The sequence below is a fragment of the Uloborus diversus genome, chromosome 1, assembly GCF_026930045.1.
Source record: "Uloborus diversus isolate 005 chromosome 1, Udiv.v.3.1, whole genome shotgun sequence".
Taxonomy (NCBI): domain Eukaryota; kingdom Metazoa; phylum Arthropoda; class Arachnida; order Araneae; family Uloboridae; genus Uloborus; species Uloborus diversus.
In genome coordinates, this window is record NC_072731.1 from 70,314,670 (window position 1) to 70,326,316 (window position 11,647).

Below are 11,647 nucleotides of genomic sequence, written 5' to 3' on the forward strand. Positions count from 1 at the left end.
CTGCGTTTTACTATTTATCATTCATTACAGCTTTTCCAAAATATTACTTTACAACCAACCAATTTCATTAACAGAATTTTCATTACAATTTATAAATTTCACTTTTATTTAATTATTTTTACCTACGGTAAAGTAAAACACATAACACAAAAATGTTAAACATCAATGAAGTACCCAAGAAATGTTAAAATTATAAGTCGAGTATCAAAACTTCATGTCAGCAAATTTTAAAATAGACTTACCGAAAAATAACTTCTACTGAAATTCATTTCAAAACTTGGAATCAATTTACTCTTAGCATTAATAAACACTTATCGTTAAGAAATTTTCATGGATTTTAAAAATCAACTTATTTAATATTTTTTTCCAGTAAGCAAATTTCGCACTCAAGTTACGTTTTATCACTACATATGCTTTTCAAGAGTTTTATTGAATTTATCACACTTTATTTAATTATTTTTTTGATTAGTATTAAACTTAGTCATTTTATCGCTTAGTATTTAACTTAATCATTTTCTTGCTTGTTTTTACTTTATCGTTTTTTTTTCCGATATTTTTAAACTTAGAAATTTTTCACAAGTAGTGACAGGAATCGAACCTTCAAATTTTTCAAAACGTTATCATGTCTTCAATTTTTGCAATCATGTCAAACTTGCAATCAATTAACTCGTAGTAGTAATTAACACTTATCATTAACAAATTTTCTCAGATTTTAAAAAATCAACTTAATTAATTTTTTCCAGTAAGCAAATTGCGCACTCAAGTTACATTCCAACACTGCATATACGTTTCAAGAGTTTCATTGAATTTATCACATTCCATTTAATTAACTCTAATAATTACTTTTTCATTAATACTTAACTTAATCATTTTATCATACATTTATTCCAGTTACAAAATTATGCTTAAAAGTTATTTATTTTTCTTAGCACAAGAGATTTTAACATGTTCCTACTAAAATGCTTTTCACTATATTTAAGTTAATCATATTTTCCTTTCTTTATTTTTTTTTTCATACAAACACTCTTGATGGAATAAAACAAAATTTTCAACTTTCATGAATTAAATCCCCTCTGAATATTTTATTTTACTTTACCATACTTTACTATTTTACTTACTGCGTTTTACTATTTATCATTCATTACAGCTTTTCCAAAATATTACTTTACAACCAACCAATTTCATTAACAGAATTTTCATTACAATTTATAAATTTCACTTTTATTTAATTATTTTTACCTACGGTAAAATAAAACACATAACACAAAAATGTTAAACATCAATGAAGTACCCAAGAAATGTTAAAATTATAAGTCGAGTATCAAAACTTCATGTCAGCAAATTTTAAAAATAGACTTACCGAAAAATAACTTCTACTGAAATTCATTTCAAAACTTGGAATCAATTTACTCTTAGCATTAATAAACACTTATCATTAAGAAATTTTCATGGATTTTAAAAATCAACTTATTTAATTTTTTTTCCAGTAAGCAAATTTCGCACTCAAGTTACATTTTATCACTACATATGCTTTTCAAGAGTTTTATTGAATTTATCACATTTTATTTAATTATTTTTTTGATTAGTATTAAACTTAGTCATTTTATCGCTTAGTATTTAACTTAATCATTTTCTTGCTTGTTTTTACTTTATCGTTTTTTTCTCGCGCATGACATGGTCAATCACGTGTAATTGATCATGTCAATTTGCATGAGATGCGAAAACGTCATCGGCATTCGGTGTAATGTGAAAACCTGCTACCATCTGAAAATTACTCGTAGTAGGTCAGGATGAAGTTGGAAGTCAAAGTGTTGGCATTTTCTAAAAATCTGAATACTGTGGAAAACAACTCAATTCTGCTCAAAAGTTCGTGTGATATTCTATGACGTCAGTAGCAAGAGATTTACGTACACTTCTCATTGGTTAAAGTGAATATTCATTGGTTTATAGTGGATGTTTGGAGAATCATTTTCAGAGTGATTCTGAGCTTTGAAAGACGTCGTGAAATTTTATTCTATGTACTTAGGATTTTTCTTCACCCGCCAGTGTTAAAACCTAGTTTGATTTATTTTTTAAGTTCACAGGAAGTTGTTTTAGTATTGTGACTCTTAATCCTATGAGAGTTAAAAATGACTAACGCTGGTGAAAATCATTCTGAAACTTTGAAGCCTGAAGATGAACAGATGGGATGCAACGAACATGAAAATGAACACTGAGATGAACCAGATGTGTGGAGATCACTTATTTCAAGCCTACGTAAAAATATAAATCAAAAATTAATCGAAGACCGTGATTTCGCTTTTGTTATAAAAAAGGAGAGTCGAGTGCGAATGGTAACATCTGTGTTAGTGTGCAAAGATTGTTCAAACTGAAACGAGAAGTGTTCCAGTTGATGCCTGATAGAGTTCTATTTTTGGAAAGCCAGATTGACAAATTGTGCTACGCGTCCCCTTGTATCTCACGTAGTGTCAAAGACAAACTTATGACTTATACTCTAAAAGAGTACATCCTTTCGGAAATTGAGAAAAAATATCCTGTGATTGTCGATGTGATAAAATCAGCACATATACATCACAAGAAGTTAGTCAACTGGTTGATTCTCTACGTAAGTGACTATTTGATGAGCTCATATGCAACATAAACTACCTTTCTAAAAAAGAATGTGTGGATTGTAAAAATGGATTCATTTTTTACATGAGAGAGAGTGCATGAATGTGAATCATTAACAAGGGGTCGAAAGTTCGACACTTTTTTCGAACAGGCTCTTTTTAATGTTAATTGGGAAAACTTGACTCGTGACTTCGTTACTTTGAATGTTGATAGTCCATGTTTAAAATGTCATGTGTCTGATTTATTTGATGCAATCGATGTTAAAAATACGCTTGAAAGTTTTGAAGAATTTTACTTAAAGATGAAAGTTTTTTTAATTGTCTTTTACTGTGTGTGTGAATAAATTGTGTTTATCATTTTAAAAGAGACTTGTGTTTTGATTGAGTTGTTGAATATGGTTGATGGATTATACTTTGAAATCACTCTTACATATATTTTTTATATGTACTTTATTGTAAGTAATCTTTATACTATCGGTGTTGTCTTCATCTTATTGTATGGTTTTGTAATTAAGACTGAATGAAAATATAATTTTTGTAATATTTCTATAGTTTAATGCATGCGAAGGACTTCGACTAATGCTAAGTGGAAAGTCAAAATTAGAACCGTAAAGCTTAAACATGTCAATGGTTTGAAAACAATACACAGTTATATTCACATACACAAACTCGTACGTATCAATACACTTACATTAAAGAGAAATATTAAAGACTTATAAATTCTCATATGAGATAAGAACGCTCTTTCTTAACTTAGTTAGTCACATGATCGATAAAAGATCCTCACCTATTTGTGATTTGTCATGAAATAATATACATCGATAGATATGTTACTAAGTGTGTAATAGTTTTTATTTTTCTTAAATTCAAAGTTAAAACCAATTTGTTAATTGTTGGATTATATTAAGTGCTAAAAATGTGATATTTTCGCTTATAATTTCGGTTGATGTGTAAAGTTTTATTACAAGTTCCCTCACACGAATGAACAATAACATGCTAGATGGATATTTGAAAGCTTGAGTGCATGATTTGTAAGTATCTTAAACATTATTATTATTATTTCTAATGCATGTGTGTTAATTAATACTTAGAGTGCAAAGAGTAAATGGTTAAGTGCTATTGGTTATTAATACTAAGAGTAAAGTGATATTGAGTTTTAAATTTAATTAAAGCATTTCGTTTAAAGATTCAGTTGAAAAAATTTTATTTTGTAAGTTTGAAAATTTTTGAAAAAAAAAAAAGAAAATAGTTTTGCGAAAAAAAAAAGATTGAAAAGAAAAAAAATAATATGTTACAAAAATATTATTATTATTATTATTTTGATTTGAAAAAAATATTTTTGCGGAAAAATTTATTGTTGTAAGATTAAAAATTTATTTTTATATGATTGAAAAAAAAATTGATTTTTTTTAATTAGTGGAAAAATATTACAAGTTTGAGAAATTATTTCTTAAAAACATTTTATATGATTAAAGAAAACAAAAATTTTTAATTTCATTTTCTAAGTAGAAAAATATTACAAGTTTGAAAAAATACTGTTTTGAATCAAAAATCTGTTTTTGAAAGAAATATTCTTACAAGCTGGAAATTTTTTTTTATAAGTTTGAAATGAAAAAGAAATTAATTCGAAACTACGAATTAAAATCTAAAATTTTGTTTGGAAAACCTGACATCAGACTATTGTCGATCTATGTGCTTGATATTTGAGAAACGTGAACTAATTTTAATTGGTCAGAAACAGTGACATCACTTACAAGACGTACTTGCTAAGGGGTGAATCATACTCGCACGTGGGGTTTGTTATCTGTTATCGGTAAAGGGTAGATAGAAATATTGATAAAGTCATTTCCTCAATTCGCACCGTTGTGTGTGGACCATCCGAAGTGCTGTAGGATTACGGTAGTTTTTTTCAACAGCCGAGTTGATTTGCGATTTTACGGCATGCCTTCTGCAAATCGACGATTAGCAAACAGCCGTATGCAGCGATTTCAAATAAAACATGCGTGTAGTTGTAATTTGTGAGATTGAGTTATAATTAACAATCCACTTATTACAATTTCATTCACTGTTTTTAAATAACTTCGCGATAGCTGGTACTTGAGAGATTTCACCCCAAAAAGGTTAGTCTTTTGTACTTAATTTTAGTCAGTATTTAGCTTTAACTTAATTTGTCAAATTTTAGATTAAGTTTCTTAATCTAACGTATAGCTGTCCATTTGAATGTATCGTTCGAAAAGGATAAAGACTAAAATAAATGATATCGATTTTGTTAAAGAAATTAGTTGTTAAAGTAAAATATTATTGGGAAAATGAAATAGTCAAAGTGATTCTAATTCATGAAGGTTGAAAATTTTGTTTTATTCTAACAAGAGTGCTTGTATGAAAAAAAAATAATAATAAAGTAAACCACTATGCGATAAAATGACTAAGTTAAATACTAATCAAAAAATAATTAATAGAGTTGATTAAATAAAATGTGATAAATTAAATGAAACTCTTGAAAAGCATATAAAGTGATGAAATGTAACTTGAGTCCGAAATTTGCTTACTGGAAAAAAATTAAATAAGTTGATTTTTTTAAAATCGTGAAAATTTGTTAATGATAAGTGTTAATTACTACTAAGAGTAAATTGATTGCAAGTTTTTAAATTAACTTAGTTGGATGAAAATTGCAGACTTGATAATGTTTCGAAAAATTTGTGTGTTCGATTCCTGTTACTAATTGTGAAAAATTTCTAAGTTTAAAAATAACGGGGAAAAAAAAAAAACGATAAATAAAAACAAGCAAGAAAATGATTAAGTTAAATACTAAGCGATAAAATGACTAAGTTTAATACTAATCAAAAAAATAATTAAATAAAATGTGATAAATTCAATAAAACTCTTGAAAAGCATATGTAGTGATAAAATGTAACTTGAGTGCGAAATTTGCTTACTGGAAAAAAAATTAAATAAGTTGATTTTTAAAATCCATGAAAATTTCTTAATGATAAGTGTTTATTAATGCTAAGAGTAAATTGATTCCAAGTTTTGAAATGAATTTCAGTAGAAGTTATTTTTCGGTAAGTCTATTTTTAAAATTTGCTGACATGAAGTTTTGATACTCGACTTATAATTTTAACATTTCTTGGGTACTTCATTGATGTTTAACATTTTTGTGTTATGTGTTTTATTTTACCGTAGGTAAAAATAATTAAATAAAAGTGAAATTTATAAATTGTAATGAAAATTCTGTTAATGAAATTGGTTGGTTGTAAAGTAATATTTTGGAAAAGCTGTAATGAATGATAAATAGTAAAACGCAGTAAGTAAAATAGTAAAGTATGGTAAAGTAAAATAAAATATTCAGAGGGGATTTAATTCATGAAAGTTGAAAATTTTGTTTTATTCCATCAAGAGTGTTTGCATGAAAAAAAAAAATAAAGAAAGGAAAATATGATTAACTTAAATATCGATGATAAAAAATAATTATTAGAGTTAATTAAATGAAATGCGATAAATTAAGTGAAACTCATGAAAAGCATATGTAGTGATAAAATATAACTTGAGTGGGAAATTTGGTTACAGTAAAAAATTATTTAAGAAGATAATTTTTAAAATTCATGAAAATATTTGATAGTGATAAGTGTTAATTAATACGAAAAGTAAATTGATTGTAGATTTTGGAAAATTAAATGGATAAATGTATAAAAATAATAACGTATGTGATAATTTAAAATATTAACAATGAAAAAGAATCAAAGACGATTAAATGAATCTAAATCGTAAATGAGTTGCTATTTTAGTAAACTCAAACTATAGTGAAAAGCATTTTAGTAGGAACATGTTAAAATCTCTTGTGCTAAGAAAAATAAATAACTTTTAAGCATAATTTTGTAACTGAAATAAATGTATGATAAAATGATTAAGTTAAGTATTAATGAAAAAGTAATTATTAGAGTTAATTAAATGGAATGTGATAAATTCAATGAAACTCTTGAAACGTATATGCAGTGTTGGAATGTAACTTGAGTGCGCAATTTGCTTACTGGAAAAAATTAATTAAGTTGATTTTTTAAAATCTGAGAAAATTTGTTAATGATAAGTGTTAATTACTACTACGAGTAAATTGATTGCAAGTTTGACATGATTGCAAAAATTGAAGACATGATAACGTTTTGAAAAATTTGAAGGTTCGATTCCTGTCACTACTTGTGAAAAATTTCTAAGTTTAAAAATATCGGAAAAAAAACGATAAAGTAAAAACAAGCGAGAAAATGATCAAACTCTAAAATATACTAAAAAAAATCGAAATCACGAAAAAATAATCTAAGTCTGAAATGCTTGAAATTAGTTAAAGACTAAAAAGTTAAGAAAATAGTTAAAGACTAAAAATAATTGAAAAACGCTAAAATAGTGAAAAAAAAATCAAAGTGCTAAATGACAGGAAAAAACGTTAAAGTTCAAAATGTGTGAAAGAATATTTAAGTTAATTATTTCTTCGAAAATTTAACAAGTAAGAAAAAATATTTTGTTGTATGAAAGTCAAAAAAAAATTAGTTAAGAAAATTATTTCTTCGAAATTTTTACAAGTTAGAAAAAATATTTGTCAATTTGACAAAGAAAAAAGAAATTAGTTAAGAAAATTTAACAAGTTAGAAAAAATAAAAATGATAAAGTTTGAAATGCATGAAAAAGAAAATCAAAGTTTAAAATATATTTCAAGTCCACAAAGCATTGAACCAAATCTAAAATCTCGAATGGGTTGTATTTAAATAAATCTTTACTTAAGTGAAAACTTTGTTATTATGAAAAATAATAATAATGATGATAGTTTCAATTATGAGCTGAAATACAGTTAATGATATGCCATGATTAGTACTAAAGAGTGAATTAACTGATGGTTTTAAAATTAATTTAATTGTAATATTCGTTGTCATGGTACAGATTCACATTAAGACTGAAAGTGTAATGGAAAATATAGCATAGTGGTTAGCATACGTTTTTGCTAACTCAAAGCTTGGGTGTTCGATTCCCGACACTCTGTAAAATAAAAATAATTAAATTCGCGGAAATATTCTAAGTCCGGAAAAAAAAATATTCAAAGTTCCGATAGATGGCGCCACGAACGTTCTTGAAAGTAAAAATCGAAAAGTAAAAACATAGCAACAAGTGTTGCCACTCGAAAACTGGTGTTGCCATCCAAAAAGTAAAAAACCTCCTAATCTTCTACACAGTGTTGCCGTTCCCTAAAACGAAATCCAAAAACGCGGGAAAATATTCAAAAACGCGGGAAAATACCCTCGTCACCTTCTTCAAGTTCGAGGCGCAACCCCAAGGTCAGAGGGGGAGTGGGAGGCGCAATATTGCGCATTGCGCCTCCTGGCGTTGAACTCTCATTTTTTACCTACTGGCCGATGCCGATTGTTGGCCGATTGTTCAAAGATGGCCGATGGCCGATGGCCGATTGTTTTCCTTCAACTGGCCGATTGCCGATGCTTTTGGCCGATGGCAAAACAAAAGAAAAAAAAATCTAACAGAAATAAATTGATAAGATTGTCAAGGATTTAAAGGATCATTGATTCATTTCACTTTACTTCCTTTCTAGGAATAAGAAATTGTAATCCCCCCCCAAAAAAAAAAATCAGATTTCGACCTAAATTTTTATTTTACTATCATCCAATTTAAACTTTACAAGTTTTTCCAGCGCATATGTACCTAAGAACATATAGATGACCGAAATATCCATTTTGAACGCCTCCTTAGTTAATTATCGCAAATTCTCTTGTGATGTCTTCATGCGCGTAAACTTACGTCACACAAAAACGTTATGAAATAGAAAGTTGAAAACTCATACGTAAGTAGTATGATCTAAAAGTTCGAGGACAAGTTGTATAAAAATATCGTGAATAGTTCACATTACCGAAGTACATCTACAGTGGCTCCCAAAAGTGTTCGTACACTTTGAAATTTTGTAGTAAAACCAAAATAACGCAAAACTGAATTCGAATATGAAGACCTTTTTTTACACTATTCCTATGCCATTCTGAATAAAACCCAGTAGTTTTTCTCAAAATATTGCCAAATTTTATTTTTGAAATTTGTCAAAAAACGATGAAACAGAGAAAAAATACGCCACAAAAGTCATCGTACACTGAAATATTTTCGAATAAATTCATGATTAAAATTATTATATGTGGTTTTTTTATTGTTTTTACATTGTAATGACACTGTAAAGTCATTTGCCTTTAATTTTTTGTTTATTTATTCCCTAAGCTTCTGCTTATTATTTTTAAATGGCAGGTATGCGCAGAAAACAACAAACACGATTCGAAATTTGATTTTTTTCCCTCACAGTAGCCATAAATTGGTTTGAAATGTCTCTAAATTAGTTAATTTATACCATTCTATAGTGAAGTGCTTGATAAAATGCTTTAAAGACAAGAATCGGATCGAAAACAAGGTAACAAAAGGTCAACTGGCAAAGTTAACAAAGCGTGATCGGAGGTTTACAGTTAAAAAAAAATATGAAAAATACACATTCGAGCGCTGAAAAAGTTTCTGCAGAATGGAATGAAACATTTTACGTTTAATTTTCACCTAAAATTGTTCGCCAAGTTCTCTGATTAGCTGGATTAAAGGGGACCCCTTCCCGCAGAAAATTTCTTGTTCGCGCGAAAAGCAGTAAACTTCCGCTTTCCGTCGTAAAATAAATGATAAATAAGCTCAAAACGTTTTGAAACAACGTCTTACTTATAGATGAAAATAAATTCAATATTTTGGGTTAAAATAATGCATAATTGTCAACAGAAGAAAAAATGAGGAATTTAATCTTAAGAGCTTAACTGGATCAGTTAATCAGGACGGTGAAGGTGTTTTTTGTGTGAGAGTGCATAATAGCATCAGGACTTGGAAATTTGGAATTTTTTGATGAATAATGAATCATGCTGTTCACTTAAATATTTCAAAAACCAATTTTAAACTATTAGCCCAAAATTTATTAATCAGAAACAACTTTGTTTTTTATCAGGTTAACGATAAGAAGCACACGTTCGAGTTTGGTGCCTCAAAATTTGTTCTTAAGCTTAGAAATTTCTCCTCAATCGCCAGATTTAAACTTAATGGAACATATTTGGAGATATCTGGTGGTTAGATTACGAAAATACACCATTGAAACGAAAAACGAACTAGAAACAGTAAGACTCGTAGTGCGGCTGAACACTTACTCAGAAATTGCACAAAAAAAGACAGAAAAAACAATGAAATCTCTTCTCAGACGTTTAAAAGCTGTTATTGTTACTGCATGATATTCTACTAATAAAAAGTTAGATTTTACTAATTTTTTGTTATTTTTTCCGAAGTGTACGAAGACTTCTGTAAAATAAAATTTCCGGCACTTTTTGGTTTTTGATTTTTAAAAAATTAAGTTTTCATGTTTTATTAAAAATTTTCGTGCAGTTTTGTTAAAAATAGATCATAGATCTTATAATTAAATACCTATTCCGAAATATTAATTCTAACCAATGCCATAGGGGCTTATTTCATTGAAAGTCGTGGGTGTACGAACACTTTTGGGAGTCACTGTATCTACAAAATAGTCACCTTGAACGATTATACACTTCTGCCAACGTTCGTATAGCTTTTAGAAGGGCTCCTGGACATTTGTCGCAACCTCCTGTAAGGCCTCTTGCGCTGCTGCTTCAACTTCATCATGGGGAAGAAGGCGACTTTCTTGTTGAGGATGCACGGTTCCATTGGTCAATACTCTTATATGATAAGCAAATAACATAACATTTCGTCGGACTTAGCTCCGTGTGATGTTTACCTGTTCCCAGCAAAAAAAAAAAAAAACCATTTAAGAACCAATTGATTTTTTTTAAATTGAACACATAACAAAGACTTCAGTAATATTGTATGATTTAGGTAAACTAAACATAGTTAAAAAACATTAAATTATGTTGTTTTATCATACAAAAAAAAAAGAATAAAACTATGAAACCGTCAACAAATTACGCAATTAAAGTGGAAAGATTGCACGTCGACATTTTTTAATCATCAAATTAAACAAAAAAGGTAACAGATAAATTACAATATTAAATCATAATAGGAATATTTTTATACTTATTTAAAATTTATGAATAGAGAAGTTTGCATTTTTCATAAATGTATAACAATGACATAAGTTTTGCGGAAAAAAGAAATAGCCATGAAAAGAGCGAGGTTCTTAAAACGCAGCTACAATAAACAAACTCAATATTTACACCAAGTTAATAACTGAATACATATACTACTTGATCTGATGTTTGCACACGTAATATTGAGCAATTTTATTGTTTAATCTTTTATGCAGCACTACAAACAAATTCAAATTAAATTTTTCAATTTAACAATAATTTTCTGAAATTAAAAAATGGCATAGTAGGAAATCCTTGAAACTTTTCTATAACATATTATTAAACATATGATGAAAACGAAAATAACTTATTCCTTGATTTTATATAAAGACATAAAAATAGTTACTTACAACAGAAAAAAAAAATCGATCGCTATTAATGATGCAAAAAAGATGACGCATTACAAAATATAGATGAAATAAGTACAAGAAATACGCAAGGTGGCATTTCTTAAACAAAATGAATAACCACTAATTATTTAAGAAATGCTTGAAACGACGAGGATGGGTTAGGGGGGTCACCCTATGTTTTTGGAGTAACTCACAACGTTAAACTTCGGCCGCAACTTCGACTTAATTTTTTTAGTACAGAACCGCTACCACCAACGTCTCGGAAGAGTTTCTGAATCTACTTCAGCACTTCTGAAGAAAAAATTCAAAAGTCCCTGTTTTCCGAGTTATGCCACCATTCAAAACGTCTTTAATCAATTTCTTACATGAATGCTCTAAATTCTTCCTAAACAATAGATAAAGCTTGAAAAAAATCTCTAATTTTATGAATGGTGTTAGTTTTAAACAACTCAGAAGTACAACTAGAGTTTAATTTCAGAAATTGAGGGAGTGGGAGGAGGGGCACGCAAGTGTTCTCGGAAATACAAAAAATAGT